This window comes from Kogia breviceps, chromosome 7 (genome assembly GCF_026419965.1).
Source record: "Kogia breviceps isolate mKogBre1 chromosome 7, mKogBre1 haplotype 1, whole genome shotgun sequence".
Classification (NCBI taxonomy): Eukaryota; Metazoa; Chordata; class Mammalia; order Artiodactyla; family Physeteridae; genus Kogia; species Kogia breviceps.
This window is the reverse complement of record NC_081316.1, coordinates 9,674,954-9,693,624: the sequence shown is the minus strand read 5'-3', so window position 1 is coordinate 9,693,624 and position 18,671 is coordinate 9,674,954. Positions and strand designations below refer to the sequence as shown.

General features: G+C 41.6%; 1 protein-coding gene across 50 annotated transcripts in view; it reads left to right on the top strand.

Moving 5' to 3' along the window:
• The window catches only part of CELF1 (CUGBP Elav-like family member 1), a 74,682-nt gene that overhangs the window by 1,126 nt on the left and 54,885 nt on the right, over nt 1-18,671 (top strand). The gene's annotated exons all lie outside the window — the stretch shown is intronic.

Sequence of the window (18,671 nt, the reverse complement as noted above, 5' to 3'; positions counted from 1 at the left end):
GTAGTTTTATTACCTTCGAGGGAGAAGACTGTATAATAATGTCAGATAGCGTGGAGTGCTTTATAATGTCTGCAGTGTAAGAGGTAACAGGTACCCGATGAATCGTTTACAGGAACTTCACCCTTAAGAAAGGTCTCTTCGCTTTCTTTGATTCTCTGTAGATCGAAGAGGTTTTAATTTCATTCTTTCACTTTTTCCACAAGTGTTGGGTTGGCTCTTTTCCACGAGTGTGGCATCTCTCAGAGTGGTACGCAGTTTTCAGTTTCTCCTTACATTCTTGCTGAGGAAGAGTCGTCTCTGGGGACCACCAAGGGTTTTTTTCCGTTTTAACATTAGTGAGTCCACTTGAAAAATCATCCAGTTACCATAGCGTGCATAAACTATTGCTACAGGTCCCTCCCCTCCCCCCGTGTTTTTATATTCTTCTAGCTCTACTTACAGTGTGGTTTCTAATCATGAGTTAGCCAAGATTGAAAGCATTGCTGTTAGGAAAGCGAAGCAGGAGCTTTCAGCTGTTGTTTTAACCTGGAAGTTTATGGTTTCCCCAGCGGTTCTTTTCCTCTTGACTGTCCACCACCTGTTTCCATTAAGAATGGCCCTTGGCCCAGAGCATAAGGCCTCAACTTCTCTCCAACCATTCATTTTTGCCCTCGGGGTTATTTTCTCCTCAGATGGTATCTAGACTTAAAATCCATTAGCTGGTGAGGCTAGATTAGCTGGTGAGATAGAATATCTTTTCCAACCATTTCACTTTTCAGATGAGGAAACTGAGGCTCCCGAGGTTATTTGCCCAAGATTATGTAGCAGGTGCTCTTACAACAGTTTCAACATAGGGTTTCTGGTTTTTTTTTTAAATACAATATCATGAGCAATAATGCAAATTGCCCTTTAAGATGTGATGGAATGGAAAGGGCCCCAGGCTTGGAGTTGAAGGCCTGAATTGTAATCCTTGGTCTGTTACTAGCTATAAAACCTTGACCAAGTCACTGTTTTGAGCCTCAGCTCATTCTCATCTGCAAAATGGAGGAAATCGTGTCTGTTTCACATGGTGCTAATTCAGCTTCAGTGCAGTAATGTGTGAAAGTGTCTGTAGTATAAGAGGTAGTGAAATTTTGAGCCAGAATGATTTATTTTTCTGAAGATTTCCAGTTATTTTTGTTATTACGGAAGTTACAGATTCATTATTAAAAATGCAGATAAGCCAGAAAAAAGAGAAACTCACCTTTAGTCCCACCACTCAGAGGTGATTGTTAATATTTGTGGTCTTTATCTTATTATCCTTTTTTTGTGCTGTAGAAATGTTTATTATTTTAACAAAATACGCTTATCCTAGTTACAGTTTTGTGATACGTTTTTAAGTTTAGTAGTAGGTGATAGGCCTTGACAGCCATATTTTAAATGATGCCCTGTGTTTAAGCTTCAGCACATATGAGTTAGGCCAGTGGATATCCCAGCATGGGAGCAGAGAATTTGCTGTTTTAAACATGCTGGGCTTGAAGAAGAGGAGAGGAAGGGCAGAGACCTAATGTTGATTGTACATCTACTGTGTGTTTTTTTTTTTTTTTTTTTAATATTTGGGCTCTGCTGCTAAACGTGGAGTGTGAGTCGTGAATTCCATGCCCCCTCCTGTGACTGCCCCTGCAGCTTCTTTAACTTAATTTTCCTGTGAGGCCAGATGTAATAAGGAACTGGGAAGTTACAAGGTGGTCGTGGTGTGCCTTGGAAAGGGAAAGAGAAGAGCTGTCACCGGGAGGCCAGGGTGAAGAAGTTGGAGGAAGTAGGAGCATAGGCTCCTCTGCTCAAGGCTTTCCAACAAATTGTTCTGTTTTCTGTAAACTAGTGAGTGAAGCTCACTGGATTTGGTGAAACTCTGTGTCCTCTGCCCTTTTTTTTTTTTTTTTTTAAATTTTTGTGGTACGTGGGCCTCTCACTGTTGTGGCCTCTCCCGTTGCAGAGCACAGGCTCCGGATGCGCAGGCCCAGTGGCCATGGCTCACGGGCCCAGCTGCTCCACGGCACGTGGGATCTTCCCGGACCGGGGCACGAACCCGTGTCTCCTGCATCAGCAGGCGGACTCTCAACCACTGCGCCACCAGGGAAGCCCCTCTGCCCTTTTTTTTAACAGCTTTATTGAGATATAATTCACATACCATGCACTTCAACAGTTTTTGATATATTGCATTATTTTTTAAAATTGTGGTAAAATATATATAGCAATTTTACATTTTAACCACTTTTTAATGTAAAAAACACATAACCTAAAATTTAGCATCTTAATTATTTTTGAGTGTACAGTTTTGTAGCATTAGGTGCATTCATATTAATGGGAAACAGATCTCCAGAACCTTTTCGTCTTCTAAATTTGAAACTCTATACGCATTAAACAACAACTCCCATTTTCTTCCTCCTCCCACCCCAGCCTCTCGTAACTACCATTCTACTTACTGCTTCTATGAATTTGACTACTTTTAGGTATGAGTGGATTCACAACAGTATTTGGCTTTTTGTGACTGGATCATTTCACTTACTGTATCTTTAAGGTTCATCCATGTTGTAGCATGTGACAGGATTTCTTTCCTTTCAAAGGCTGAATAATATTCTATTGTATGTATATACCACATTTTGTTTATCCATTTATCTGTTGATGAACACAAGTTGTTTATACCTTTTGGCCATTGTGACTAGTGCTGCTATGAATATGGGTGTACAGATATCTCTTTGAGACCCTTCTTTCAATTCTTTTTTCTTTTTTTTAGTATTTATTTAATTAGGCTGCTCCAGGTCTTAGTTGCAGTGTGCGGATCTTTAGTTGCGGCATGCATGTGGGATCTAGTTCCCTGACCATGGATCGAACCCAGGCCCCTCTGCATTGGTAGTGTGGAGTCTTTAACTACTGGACCACCAAGGGAGTCCCCCTTCTTTCAGTTCTTTTGGATAATATTCAGAAGTGAATTGATGGATCATATGGTGGTTCTGTTTTTAATTTTTTGAGGAACCTCCATACTGTTTTCCATAAGGATCCCACTATTTCACAATACCACCAACAGTACACAAGGATTCTAATATCTCCACATCCTCACCAACATTCATTTTTTTCTCTTTTTTTTTTTTTGGCTGCACCATGTGACATGCAGGATCTTTGTTCCCCAACCAGGGATCGAACCCCTGCAGTGGAAGCTCGGAGTCCTAATAACCACTGCACCTCAATGGAATTCCCTTTTCTTCTTCTTTAATAGTAATGGTCCTAATGGGTGTGATGTCATCTCTCATGGTTTTGATCTGCATTTCTCTGCCTAACGATGTTGAACATTTTTTCATATGCTTGATGGCCATTTGTCTGTCAACTTTGCAGAAATGCCTATAGAAGTCTTTTGCCCATTTTTAATTTTTTTTGGGGGGGCGCTGCATTGGGTCTTTGTTGCTGTGCATGGGCTTTCTCTAGTTGAGGCGAGCGGGGGCTACTCTTCGTTGCAGTGCGCTGGCTTCTCATTGCGGTGGCTTCTCTTGTTGCGGAGCACAGCCTCTAGGCGTACGGGCTTCAGTAATTGTGGCACGTGGGCTCAGTAGTTGTGGCATGCAGGCTCTAGAGCACAGGCTCAGTAGTTGTGGCACACGAGCTTATTTGCTCCGCGGCATGTGGGATCTTCCTGGACCAGGGCTCAAACCCGTGACCCCTGCATTGGCAGGCAGATTCTTAGCGCCACCAGGGAAGCCCCCTTTTTGCCCATTTTTAAAAATCAGATTTTTGTTGTTGTCGTTCTTGTTGAGTTTTAGTTCTTTATATATTCTGAATATTAACCTCTTAATAGATATATATGATTTACACATAGTTTTTCCCATGCCGTTTCACTCTGTTGTGTCCTTTGATGTACAGAATTTTAAGTTTGATGGAGTCTCATTTGTCTGTTTTTGCTTTTGGTGCCTTATCCAAGAAACCACTGCTTAGTCCAGTGCCCTGAAGCTTATACCCTGTTAAGCTTCTAGGAGTTTTATAGTTTTAGGTTAAGGTCATTTTAACCCCTTTTTTTTTTTTTTTGGCCGTGCCGTGCTGCTCGGCTTGCAGGATCTCAGTTCCCCCAACAAGGAATTGAACCTGGGCCACCACAGTGAAAAGCCTGGAATCCTAACCACGAGGCCACCAGGGAACTCCCCCATTTTAACCATTTTTAAGAGTACAATTCAGTGGCATTAAGTACATTCACAGTGTTGTGCAGTCATCACCACTCCTCTGTTTGGAAAATTGAAGTTTTCCTCACCCCAAACAGAAACTCTGTAACAATTAAAGTAATAACCATCCATTGCTCCCTCCTCCTAGCCCCTGGTAACCTCTGGTCTGCTGTCTCTCCCTGTGAATTTGCCTATTCTGGATATTTCATGTATTTGGAATCGTAATATTTGTCCTTTTGTGTCTGGCATATTTCACTTAGCACAGTGTTTTCAGGGTTTGTCCACGTGTAGCACGTATCAGGACTTTGTTCCTTTTTGTGGTTGAATTCTTCTTATTGAGGTCAGGGATGACTCTTTCATCTTAGTATCTTGCCCTCTCTTGGTGCTCCATAAAGGCTCTTGAATTGGTTAGAATTCATGCTCTTCATGTGGATTGCCAATTACCGGGGGATGTCCACTGACATGCTCAAATCTCTGGAAAAATTCAAACGTATCAGTGTGCTTGAAAGTATGTAACAGTAACACAGACCACGGTTAACAGCATCATTTCTAATTTCTAATCTAATGATAATTTCTAGTCATTTTCAAAATACAGATTACGTAGGGAAGTGTCACATAAAGAGAAGGTATAGGCAAGTTTCTGCTTTTGCTGTATAATTAATTTATGAGTGTTTTTTGTTAGAGGGGTGGAATGATATCCAGGTATTCCATATTGTTTGAAGTTTATAAACCTGGCATTTAATGGCCTGCTTAGAATTAATAACAAATACTTTGAGGGTAAGAGCATTTTGAAGGTTATCCTAAGCCTCCCAGTTTGTTTCAGTATATTCAGAGTATTCTCATGCATGAAAGGCTTTCTTCTCTTTTTTAAAAAAATAAATTTATTTATTTTATTTATTTACTTTCGGCTGTGTTGGGTCTTTGTTGCTGCACGTGGGCTTTCTCTAGTTGCGACGAGTGGAGGCTACTCTTTGTTGTGGTGCGAGGGCTTCTCTTGGGGAGCACGGGCTCTAGGCACGTGGGCTTCAGTAGTTGTGGCTTGCAGGCTCTAGAGCACAGGCTCAGTAGTTGTGGCGCATGGGCCTAGTTGCTTTGGGCACGTGGGATCTTCCCGGACCAGGGATCGAACCCGTGTCCCCTGCATTGGCAGGCGGATTCTCAACCACTGCGCCACCAGGGAAGCCCCTCAAGGCTTTTTTCTTTTTTGGGAGGGGTGGGGTAGGAGTTTATTAATTTATTTTATTTTTGCTGTGTTGGGTCTTTGTTTCTGTGGGAGGACTTTCTCTAGTTGTGGCAAGCAGGTGCCACTCTTCGTAGCCGTGCGCGGGCCTCTCTCTATTGTGGCTGTCTTGTTGCGGAGCACAGGCTCCAGATGCGCAGGCTCAGTAGTTGTGGCTCACCGACCTAGTTGCTCCGCGGCATGTGGGATCCTCCCACACCAGGGCTTGAATCCGTGTCCCCTGCATTTTTTTTGTTTGTTTGTTACACGGGCCTCTCACTGTTGTGGCCTCTCTTGTTGTGGAGCACAGGCTCAGCGGCCATGGCTCACGGGCCCCGCTGCTCTGCGGCATGTGGGATCTTCCCAGACCGGGACACGAACCCGTGTCCCCTGCATCGGCAGGCGGACTCTCAGCCACTGCGCCACCAGGGAAACCCAGACTTTTTTCTTAAGGTGAGCTTTTACTTAATTTTTTGGAGGTTCATAACTGATTTTGAGCTGCTTGATTGTCTACTTTTCTTCTCTTTGCTTTTTGGACCTAGCCTCCAACTCCCATTTTCCTCCTCCCCAGTAAGTAACAAAGAGAGTTTAATATTAATCCTTGGGACATCGGATGAACTGAAAGTATTACTTGGTTAACCCTTTTGTCCCAAAGAAGTATAGTAAATTCCCTACATACGAATGAGTTCCATTCCGAGAGTGCATTCATTAAGTCCAGTTTGGTCATAAGTCTAACAAAGTTAGCCTAGGTACCCAGCTAACACAATCGGCTATACAGTACTGTACTGTAATAGGTTTATAATACTTTTCACACAATGCATAAAAAACAAACACAAAAAACATTTTTAATCTTTCAGTACAGCACCTTGAAGAGTACAGCGGTAGAGTACAACAGCTAGCATACAGGGGCACATTCGCATCTTTGAAAGTTTGCAACTTGAAGGTTCGTACGTAGGGGACTTACTGTATTACAGGCCTCACAGTACTTAGCACATGGGATTTTATTTTAGTGTTAAGGAGGATTTATATACCTCTCTTTTTTTTTCTTTTTTTGGCTACGTTGGGTCTTCGTTGCTGCATGCAGGCTTTCTCTAGTTGCGGCGAGTGGGAGCTACTCTTTGTTGTGGTTGCATGGGCTTCTCGTTGTGGTGAGGTGGCTTCTCTCGTTGTGGAGCACGGGCTTCAGTAGTTGTGGCGCATGGCCGTAGTTGCTCCGCGGCATGTGAGATCTTCCTGGATCAGGGATCGAACCCGTGTCCCCTGCATTGGCAGGCAGATTCTTAACCACTGTGCCACCAGGGAAGTCCCTGTATACCTCTTTTCCAAACAACGTGAACCATTCTTTTGTCCAGAATTATTCCTTGATTCTTGATTATTTTTGGTAATTAAAAGTAGAGTGTAACTTTCTATGTAGGCTTTCTGAGTGGAACTTATACAGATTCTGCTAGTTGGCTGCTATTAATATAATCCTGTATTTACCTGTACACTGTGCTATGGCATTCTGAAATGATCAAAGAGCAAGTAAAATAGAAACATTTTTTTATCTAATTTTTTTTTATTGGGGTATAGTTGATTCACAAAATTATATGTTTCAGGTGTACAACATAGTGATTCACAATTCTTTAAAGGTTATACCCCATTTATAGTTATTATTAAATATTGGCTATATTCCAAAACAAGAAATTTTGAACAAAACCTACAGAATTAGTCTTCCCATAATTGAGAGTTGATTCTAGGATTTCCGAGTTCTTAAAATTGGTTTGAAACCTGTGGTTTGAAAGAATAATGTGACTTGACTGGGGTTTATAAAGCATTGCTTGGGAGGGTAAGTTTGACAGCTCCAACCTTGGGGCTTAAAAATTGGTAATATCGGGCTTCCCTGGTGGCACAGTGGTTGAGAGTCTGCCTGCTGATGCAGGGGACACGGGTTCGTGCCCCGGTCCGGGAAGATCCCACATGCCGCAGAGCGGCTGGGCCCGTGAGCCATGGCCGCTGAGCCTGCGCGTCCGGAGCCTGTGCTCCGCAACGGGAGAGGCCACGACAGTGAGAGGCCCATGTACCACCAAAAAAAAAAAAAATTGGTAATATCACTGAGTGACCTTAACATTTCTGAGTCTTTTTTCCCATCTTTAAAGTGGAGATAACCAACTTGGAATGTAATGTGAGAATTAATAGAGATAACTTAAGCTAGGCACTGAATAGTGCCTGGTACAGTGTTGATAACGCTATTTCCTTTTTTCATCTGTAAAAATGGGCCTGCTACTTATCTCATGGGTCAGTAATGCAGTTCAACCAAATAAAAGACACTGTTAAAATGAGTAGCAGTGCCATACATAGACAGTAGCTACTGTCAGTGTTCCTTTCCTTTCCCCTTTTAGGTGTATTTTGTTTTGCATTTTCCTTTGTCCATTGTGGCTTAGGGATAAGATTGTTTCCTGAAGTCCAATTCGTGCATCTGAATTGTTTTTCTATGAAGAGTGTCCTTTCCCATAGAACCTTTAAGCTCATTGTTCCCTGTGGAATGCTCAGGTAATGTGGTTTCCTGGATTCATCTTTACTGTCTACACTTCACGTGGGAGTTTGTTGATAGGGAGTCTTCTGTGTTCATAGAAAACTGAAAAATACAGATGAATATATTATTGGATTTGCTGTAGGGACACCTGGGTCTCTTCCTAGTTATAGGTAACTAGTTTTAGGCTTGGAGAGAGGGTGGGCTCTAATATTGAGAGTTGTAATGTAGATTGAAAGAGTTAATCAGTTTTAGCTATTTGCTTTGTAAACTATATTGTATCAAGAATCCTTATCTGAGCTTTGTAATTTGATAAAGACAGTTTTCTTGATGAGATCTTTGTAATTGTAACTTGTCCTTGTCATGAAATTGGCTTTAGAATCTCCTTGAAGTACTGGTTTTCTTACAGAATTAATCAGCATAGCTGTTCTGTAGGGGTTTTTTTGTTTTGTTTTGGTTTCTTTTGGCCACACCACGCAGCTTGTGGGATATTAGCTCCCCAATCAGGGATCGAACCCCAGGCCCGCTGCAGTGAAAGCACCAAGTCTTAACCACTGTACTGCCAGGGAATTCCTGTGTTCTGTAGTTACCTTTTTAACTTCTGCTATGCTATGGAAGCCACGAGCATAAATTTGTTTATTTTTAACTTCTTTGATTTCCAGACCTGTAAAAAATTTCAGGAATTTTACATTCATCATAAACTGCACATTGACTTATTAACACATTCTTTCTGCTAAGGAAGTCTTTAATTCTTCTAAAAACGTTATCTCACAGGCTAGAAGAATAAATACCAAAATTTTCTCTGAGCATTGGGACATGAGCAACTTTTTTTTCTTCATACTTGCCATTGTTTTTAAATTTTTATAGAGAGAACATGAAATTCATAAAAGTTACATTAAAATCAGACTTTGTGCTCAAGAGATAAGAAAGTCTAGTTAGGGGAGACTGTGAGTATAAAATATCTTAATAAATGATTTAAAGCTTTTTAACTCTTAGAGCTTTGTGAAGTTCTGATGTGACCCTCAGTTCCCCGCTCTACAAGAAATGGACTCACTTTCAGAACAGCTTATGGATTGTAACATTTTGATTTTTCTGTTCTTCCACTTAGAAAATATGGCAGCAAATATGAAGAGGAATGGTGAGTTCTGGTTTAGAGGCTGCAGTGATATCTCACTTAATTGATTTTAATATGCCACTTTGGGGATGTGTTCATAGGTTAGTGTAGCTTTAGAAAGAACTGTTCACTAACTTTCTGGCCTCCATAGCTATGTTCGGCTTTGACAAAATGGAGTTAAAATCACTCTCACCCCCCACCCCCACCCCCGCCATGTTGAAACTCCATTGAAATTATGTTCCCAAATTGGGAAATGTCTTTAGTTTGGGGATTATACAAAATGAAGATTTTTGGTTCTAAAGCCGTTTAATTTTATAGTGTTATACTTTTAATTTTGATAAGTCAGTAGTTTTCATTTACATAACATTTCTACTTTTCAGCAAAGGAATCACTAAATTAGAAACTGTCACCACTTTCTCATTGTTCTTTTTACCTTTTTGTTTCCTGTGAGATTGAAGCAAGCTCTTGCGGAGACTGTGGGAATGTGTGATATTTCGGTGATAATGTGGGGTTACTAATTGTCTACTGTGAGTAGACTGTCTTTTTTAACCCAGTGTTATTTGGACATCTGTTCAGTTTTTGCTAGTTTCTGTTTTGTACAGATAATTTACTGTAGGCTTTTCCCAGTTTTTTGTGCTTGTAACTTTTGTGTGTGGGAAACATTCTTTTCTGCTCAGTGCCCCCCCCCCCCCCCCCACTACTGTTACATAGCTTAGCTGGTGTTTCTCTCTTGCATGAGTTGTCTGCATGATGTTGCTAACTTAACCATGCTAGGTTGGGTGGGATATTACCAGGGAGAAACACCTTTGCTGTCCCTGCTGGTTGCCTGCCTGATTCTGAACGCTGCTGTCTGATCAAGAGTCTTAGCGGGTCCAGGGCTGCTGTCTGATCAAGAGTCTTAGGTGGTCCAGGGAGTGAAAGGAAGTCAGGGTGGTGGTGAAAAGCACCTTGAAAATGTATGACTGATATTCATCAGTGAGCTGGTTATTCCTGCACATTGGAACAGTACTGTTTTGTGGTTATATAGTCATTTTAAACCTTATAGTAGGGCTTCCCTGGTGGCGCAGTGGTTGAGAGTCCGCCTGCCGATGCAGGGGACACGGGTTCGTGCCCCGGTCCGGGAAGATCCCACATGCCGCGGAGTGGCTGGGCCCGTGAGCCATGGCCGCTGAGCCTGCGCGTCCAGAGCCTGTGCTCCGCAACGGGAGAGGCCACAACAGTGAGAGGCCCGTGTACCACAAAAAAAAAAAAAAAAAAAAGAAAAGAAAAAGAACTAAACCTTATAGCAGGCTTCCAACTAGGATATTTCACTGGAAGCTGTTTATATGGTAAAAAGACTATGTTTTCCTTAGGTCCATAATTCTTAGATTTATGGCCAGAGCAAGAGGAGCAGGCATTGCATTTTGTGTTCTTCAGCCTTTCCCTGCTTATGGTTCAATTTCTGTTTGTCATTTAGTGCCTGGCTAATCTTTGTCATGAAGCTCTTCATGTCCATTCATTCTAATACTGTATCATAGGATGTTATTTAGCATTAATGATTTTTTTTTCATTTCAGTGAGATTTTAAGGTTTTTTTGAGGATGGAGATTGCCTTATTGCTTATTCAGTGTGTTATATATCTGTGAAGGGGTCAGGCATGCAGTCCCTACCCTGATTATACTCTGTGATCTAGCCCTTCTTGTAGCAGTTCAGTGGGCCATGGCCCAAGCTGGGCACATCAGTTTCTTCTAGGAATTTGATATTAGAACTGAGATTCGTGTCTTTAGGGAACAAACAGATCACCTCTATTCAGAGAACTTGAAACATATAGACTCAGATGCTGGGTCTATATGTGGAAGCAGTGAAGGCCAGTCTGCAGGGATGGAGAATTAAGTACATTTATCCAGAAAGAAGCATTGATGAGAAATGTAGCTCTGGAGAGAGGCAGACTAGAAGCACATGCAGAATAGAAGCCTGGGTGCAGAAAGGCTTTGCAGGTGTGGCCCTGTTGTATTTTCTGCCTTGGGTTCCATGAGATACTCCAGTATCTTTTCAATTAATGACTTTTTTTTTTTTTTTTTTTTGCTTAAGCTAGTTTGGAGGAAGTTCTCTTAATTACAACCAAAAGAGCTTTTAATAAAATGCTTAGTGCAGAACTCTGCCCAACATTTCTTAGATTGATTTGTATTTTAGAATAGTCAAGCCTGGGACCATGGCTCTTTGGAAGAGTGCCCTTTTCCCCCAGCAGCCTCCTCACCCTCAGGCTTAGGCTGCTTGGGCTTTTGGCTTCTCCATCTGTAGTGTAGACATTCATCTGTGTTTTCCCTTTTGGTGCACAAGAGTGCTTCTCTCTGGTGCTTTGCCAGCTCAAGATTGAGGGTTGGGTTTTTTTTTAAACAAGTTTCTAATAATGATGATTTGTGTACAACTAGTTCTTTTTAGTCATGTAAGACTGATAATAAAGTAATAATACTATTTCAGGTAGGAATTTTAAAGCGAGCCATCATTTTTAAAGAATTTTTTGTGAGACATGTGAATTAGGTCCTTTCTTCATTTCTAAAGTAGCACATTTGCTTGTTTCCTGATTGTTTCCTCTTAAAAAAAAGTTGATGGACTTGAGTGGAACACAATAATGTGGGATGAACGGCAGTTGAGACTTGAAACAAAGGGTGATGGTGAATGGCTGTGCGCCCAGTTGGTGGAGTCTGTCTGGTCTCAGCTCAGTAACTTCATGAATGATCTGTAATGGGAGCATCACAGTGGTGTTTCTCTCTTTGAGAAATGTTAATGAGGGAGAGAGGGAAGCTCTGAGAAGGACAGTTTAATGCTTCTAATTTGATTTTTTTTTTCTTCCTGTGATCATTTGGTTTCTGTTAAGTTGAAAGACTTTATTCCAGAGAAATGTAAAATTTGTCTGTAATATTAAAACAGGCATTAAAAGGAAATGTGGATTTGTATACTACTAGGAAGGAATAGATTTGCAGGGTAGAAAAAGCTGAAAGTCGTTATTTTACATGGGAGGCTGAATTGTTGAGAAAATAAACCTAAACAATGTTATGCCTTTGTACTGTACTGCAGTGTGTATATAGTATTGAACCAAGGGCAGTTCATGGAAGAAGTTATATATTTTTACAGTCCATAGTGTTTACTGGTAGGGGGCCCTTGCACAGAGTAAGTAATTGATAAATATTTGTTGACTACTGTATGTAGAATGGCACTTAATTTTATGTTTTGAGACAGTTCAGTACTAAGGACTAGGAATAGGAAGAAAACTTTTTTTTTTTTTTTTTTTTTTGCGGTACACGGGCCTCTCCCTGTTGTGGCCTCTCCCGTTGCGGAGCACAGGCTCCGGACGCGCAGGCTCAGCGGCCATGGCTCACGGGCCCAGCCGCTCCGCGGCATGTGGGATCTTCCCGGACCGGGGCACGAACCTGCGACCCCTGTATCGGCAGGCGGATTCTCAACCACTGCGCCACCAGGGAAGCCCAGGAAGAAAACTTTTAAAATTGAAATTCTTTGAATCCATTTCTTCAAATCATTGTCTTTTGAAAATAATCAGTACTTTAAAGCTCCAAGGAGTTTTCTGGGGAAAAAAATGTAAGCAGCTTTCCATTGAAAGACATTACGTTGGCTGAGATTTGTACTGTAAAAGCCTTCATGTATCTTAAAACCTCATATTGTATATTGCCTGGACAAAATCAGAAGGCTCCTAGACAACCCTGATTCTGGCTCTGTTTTCTGTAGCTCCAGAAAATAAGAAAAGGAGAATCTGATACTACTGGCAGTCTATGCTCTCTTGCTTTTCTGGGCCAAGACATGCATTTAAAAATAAAATCAAGGAAATCGTAAACCAGTAGTAAAAACAAATAAAGCACCCAAGAGTTTGCCTCTTCTCATGTCCTGTGCCCTGAGTCTCTTAGACTGTCTAATATTAAACTAAAGTGACAAAACTATGCTCTGGGCTTCTCCTCTGCACTTCCTATTTAAAGTTTATGGGAAATAATCATGAAAAGACACCATATTTATTATATCATTATGATTTTTATCATATGCCGTTTTTGTTTAATAGTGTCTGCATACATTTACAAGTCCAATTTTTTTTTTTTTAAGCTTGCAGACTTCTTTACTGAACTAATTTGGGTTATAGATTGTGGTGATGGGATTGCGAAACTACTTAAAAATAACCCTTTGGGACCTGCTACAGGAGAGCTTAGGTGAGTAAATATATGAAAACCAGATACAATATTTCTATGGAATATCTTTTTTTTTTTTTTTTTTTTTTTGCATTACGCGGGCCTCTCAGTGTTGTGGTCTCTTCCGTTGCGGAGCACAGGCTCTGGACGTGCAGGTTCAGCGGGCATGGCTCGCGGGCCCAGCCGCTCCGCGGCATGTGGGATCTTCCTGGACTGGGGCACGAACCTGTGTCCCCTGCATCGGCAGGTGGACTCTCAACCACTGCGCTACCAGGGAAGCCCATGGAACATTTTTTTTTTTCATGTGGACCAATTTTAAAGTTTTTATTGAATTTGTTACAATATTGCTTCTGTTTTGGTTTTTTGGCCATGAGGCATGTGGGATCTTAGCTCCCCGACCAGTTAGGAATAGAACACGCAGCCCCTGCATTGGAAGGAGAAGTTTCTCTCTCTCTCTTTTTTTTAAAATCTTATCTATCTATCTTTCTGTTTGTTTATTTTTGGCTGTGTTGGGTCTTCGTTGCTTCACGGGTGGGGGTGGGGGGCTACTCTTCTTTGAGGTGCAAGGGGTTCTCATTGCAGTGGCTTCTCTTGTAGTGGAGCACAGGTTCTAGGTGCATGAGCTTCAGTAGTTGTGGCTCACGGGCTCAGCAGTTGTGGCGCACGGGTTTAGTTGCTCCATGGCATGTGGGATCTTCCTGGACCAGGGCTCGAACCCGTGTCCACTGCGTTGGCAGGCGGATTCTTAACCACTGCCCCACCAGGGAAGCCCCTCTGTGGAATATCTTGATGCCTGTTGTTTACCTTTAGCTGACAGTATATCTTGTCTCCTTAGGTCCATTTTTTTTTCCTCTTTAGACTTGTGAATTTGTGATTTGTCTTTTATAGTACAGTTACGAATTCGGTTTCAACACGTTTTATCTTAGTGGCATTTATATTAAGGATTTTCAGTAATTATTAGTTTGAGATCAGAGAAAGATTTTTATGAGCACAGGGACACTTTTGTTCCAGCTGCTTTCTAGCTCTCAAGTTATTGTGGATCAGGCCTAGGCAAGCTGAAGTTTTAGATTATTACTATGAAATCAAGTTCTGTTTTTATTTATTAATGTTAATTTGTCTGATGTAACTTTGCTCTGGGCTAAGTAAGACATAGAGGAATGTTTTCTTTTGAATTCTGACTGCTCCACTTCTCTGAACAAACCAGATCCACAGATTAGACTTGTAAATGATCTGTTTTCTTAAGGTATCTTCTAACAGAATGGGTCTCAGGGGAGCTGAGCGCCAGTACACATTTAGCTGGGAGTGACAGTTCATCTCCCTGAATTACATCCCCTTTGTCCATACACAGCAATTTTGGAGGCAAGATTTGCAATTTAAACTCTGTTCTGGTCTAATCAGTGTGATTTATTTTATAATCAGTTTTATTTATTATAATTATTTTGTGTGATATGTTTCTGACATAATCATGTAGGGAAGCTGAAATTTCTTGAGTAGAAACTTGCTTTGGAGAACTTTGAAGTCTTGATAGAAAAATACTGAATATAATTTATGCTGTATTGTGATCTGGAAAGATATGGAAGCATACATAGGTCACTGAAACTTTATTTATTTATTTATTTTTTTGTGGCCTCTCACTGCTGTGGCCCCTCCCATTGCGGAGCACAGGCTCCAGATGCGCAGGCTCAGTGGCCATGGCTAACGGGCCCAGCTGCTCCGCGGCATGTGGGATCTTCCCGGACCGGGGCACAAACCCGTGTCCCCTGCATTGGCAGGCGGACTCTCAACCACTGCGCCACCAGGGAAGCCCACTGAAACTTTACTGAGCTGTATTTATTTAATTGTTTTTATGAATAGGGAGATTAAAACTTGAATATATTTAATTCTTGCAAGAGAGTCACTAAAACAGTTAAAATTTCTTCAGAATTGTATACTACATGGGAAATAATCATGGAAAGACACCAGGTTTATTATATCATTATTGTTTTTATCATATGTCATTTTTGTTTAATAGCCTCTGGATGATGCATTTACAAGTCTTTTTTTTTTAAGCTTGCAAACTACTGAACTAATGTGGGTTATAGATTGTGGTGCTGGGATTGGGAAACTACTTAAAAATAACCGTTTTAGACCTGCTATATTTCTTGAAGGCAGCTTGCTGAAGAAAAATTAGATCAGGCTTTCTGGATTGCTAGATCCAGACCATCAAAAAAATGCTCTGACCAGGCTTTCCTGGTGGCGCAATGGTTAAGAATCCTCCTGCCAATGCAGGGGACATGGGTTTGAGCCCTGGTCCGCAAAGATCCCACATGCCGCGGAGCAACTAAACCCATGTGCCACAACTACTGAGCCTGTGCCCTAGAGCCCGCGAGCCACAACTCCTGAAGCCCAGGCGCCTAGAGCCCCCGTGCTCTGCAACAAGAGAAGCCACCGCAATGAGAAGCCCATGCACCGCAACGAAGAGTAGCCCCCACTCACCGCAACTAGAGAAAGCCCGTGCACAGCAACAGACCCAATGCAGCCAAAAATTAAAAAAAAAATAAATAAATGCTCTGACCAAAAGAAAAAAAAGCCTGCTGGATCCACCCCCAGGAATCCTTGTGGGTCCCCATGGTAACAACCTCCTTGCTTACAACTTGTCACTGTGTGACTGTCACTGGGGTTCAAAGAAAAGCCAGTATATCAAGAACTGTGTGGCATTAACTACTCCTTGGTAAAATGCTGTTGCACATTTGCAACAAGCCAGAAATAGAAAGTTAAATTTTCTGTGTTCCATTAATTAGATGCTTTAAAAAGCTGCCTAATTATGGTAAGGTGCAGTAGTGGGAAGGTGGTGGGTGGCCAAGGCAGGCATAGGAAGAAGCCATAGGCTCCGAAAGTTAGGACCTTCATTTTCTTCTCTAAACCTTTCATTTTGCAAATGAAGGAAGGTGAAATGCATTATTTAAGTTCACATAGAAGCAGAAGCAGGATTCCATCCCAGATCTTCTCATTTTCCAGGACAGTTCTGCTGTCTCTGCCCACACATCACATTTGCCATGCCTCTACTTTTCAAAAACCAAGTATCAGTTTCTGAGGTTAGGAAAAGACCTTAGAGGTCATGCAGGGGGATTTTCTACCCAGTGGAGGAATGCCTTCTACAGCATCCTGGGCAGGTGCCCTCTGCCTCTTCCCTCAGGTGGGGGTTACCTATCTAGTTAGCAAAAACCCCACTGCCTGACTTCAAAGAGAAGATAGTTTTACATGGCTTTCCCATTTTAAAGCTATAAGCTTTGTTTTTCTCCCCTTATAAATTAGCAATTGAAAATTAGACCGGAATGTTTTTCATTAGCCTGTTTATCTCCATTTAAGTCATGCTTGTCAGTCATGACAAGGCAGATAATTCGTTAAAAGAATTACGTCATGCCTAAACTCTAGAACTTTGAAAAGATAATGCCATATTTGGAACAAGCTAGTCCTTTAACAGCTGGGAGGGAAGAGATGATAAATGCTATATTCAGCTTCAAGTATTTTATAACGTGCTTAATAAGATGAGATGATGGTGAGCTAAAGAGTATCAAAAGAGACCTCAAAATATTTTAAAAACAAAATCAAAAGCCAAATAGGTGGGCATCCCTGGTGGCGCAGTGGTTGAGAGTCCGCCTGCCGATGCAGGGGATACGGGTTCGTGCCCCAGTCCGGGAGGATCCCACATGCCACAGAGCGGCTGGGCCCGTGGGCCGTGGTCGCTGGGTCCGCGCGTCCGGAGCCTGTGCTCCGCAACGGGAGAGGCCACAACAGTGAGAGGCCCGCGTACCGCAAAAAAACAAACAAACCAACCAAAAAAAGCCAAATAGTCAAGCTATTTTGTATTTTTTGTGGTGCATTTGTGACTGTTTTTGTCATTGTTTAGAGTAAGTTCATTTACACAGAAGTGAATTTGGGATTCAAAACCAATATTATTTTGGTAATTATTAATTACACATACCTCCCAAAATTTTTTTTTAGGTCCGTTTCTTGGATGTCATTGTTGCTCAATATGCTAGTCATTTAATGTCCCTTCAGTAAGTGCTTCAGCTTTTATTTCACTTTTCTTCTTTCCTAACTGCTGCTTGAAAGGTAGTAACAGGTAAACATTTAAAATTATTAGCTTGAGGTGTGTTTTTAATACCTTTTAAGCAAAGCATAAATGCATGTTTTCTAATAAGATATACAGAAATGTTTTCAGTTTCTTATAACCACAGATACTTTTTCCTCGAAGAATTTACCATATTTAAAAATGGAGAATTTGGCTCTAATGTTAATTTTTCTTTCTGTCTTACCAGAAAGTTAAAGTGAATATGCTGTTGGCAGTCTTTCGCTGCCTTGACTTCAGCACAGTAGAGAATGCTATAATGAAAACGTGGCTGAGTTTTTAATATTCTGGAATTTCATGACCACCAGCACTTCTTGTTGTGCAGCCAGGGTAATTAAGGTAATCAAATATTTTAGTCATTAGCAGGTGTGGCCTGGCTCTGAAAGAAATCTCTAATTGTAGCCTCAACACAGTGCCCTTTTCCCTCATTTACTCCAAAACATATTTACTATTTTTGTCATTCTTCTGGTTCTTAATTTGACCAGTGAAGTTTTGCTTAAAAGTTCATCATACAGTTTTTCTTGATAAGAAAGTATGCTGAATTACAGTGTAATGACGGAAACTAGCTGTTAGACTTCACGTTTTGGGTGGGAGGTGTGGGGAGTGAGAGAGAGAAACGAAAAGCAGAGGAAGGGAGGGAATAAGAGAAAGGAAGAGAGAGATGGTTTCATCCGTACCATTTTGTAGACAAGGAAACTTGAGGTTAGGAACCTCAGGGAGGATAGTAACTTATTGGGGGCATCCAGCTATCAAGTGGTAGGTCAGGGCTGGGCTTTGAGTCCACGCTCCAAATTCTGTGCTATTTTCCTTTCCTTTTCTTGCTTTTAGAGGCTGAGCCTCATAAAAATAATGAAATAATTGGGCTTCCCTGGTGGCGCAGTGGTTAAGAATCCGCCTGCTACTGCAGGAGACTCGGGTTCGAACCGTGGTCCAGGAAGATTCCCACATGCTGTGGAGCCACTAACCCCGTGCACCACAACTACTGAGCCTGTGCTCCAGAGCCCATGAGCCACAACTTTTGAGCCCAGAGTGCTGCAGCTACTGAAGCCTCGCACCTAGAGCCCGTGCCCTGCAACAAGAGAAGCCACTGCAATGAGAAGCCCGAGCAGCTCAATGAAGAGTAGCCCCCGCTCGCCGCAACTAGAGAAAGCCCGTGTGCAGCAACGAAGACCCAGCACAGCCAAAAATAAATAAATAAGTAAATATTTTTTTTAAAAATGAAATAATTTATTTTTGTAACCACCCCTTTTCATGTGGTAGTATAATTTTTAACTGTTGATCAGTAATGTAAATTCATTGTCTCATTTTAGAAGTTCTTACCTTTGAGTTAGGAAAAAATGAGCATATCTTTTAACTGCCCTGATAAGATACTATTGGTGTA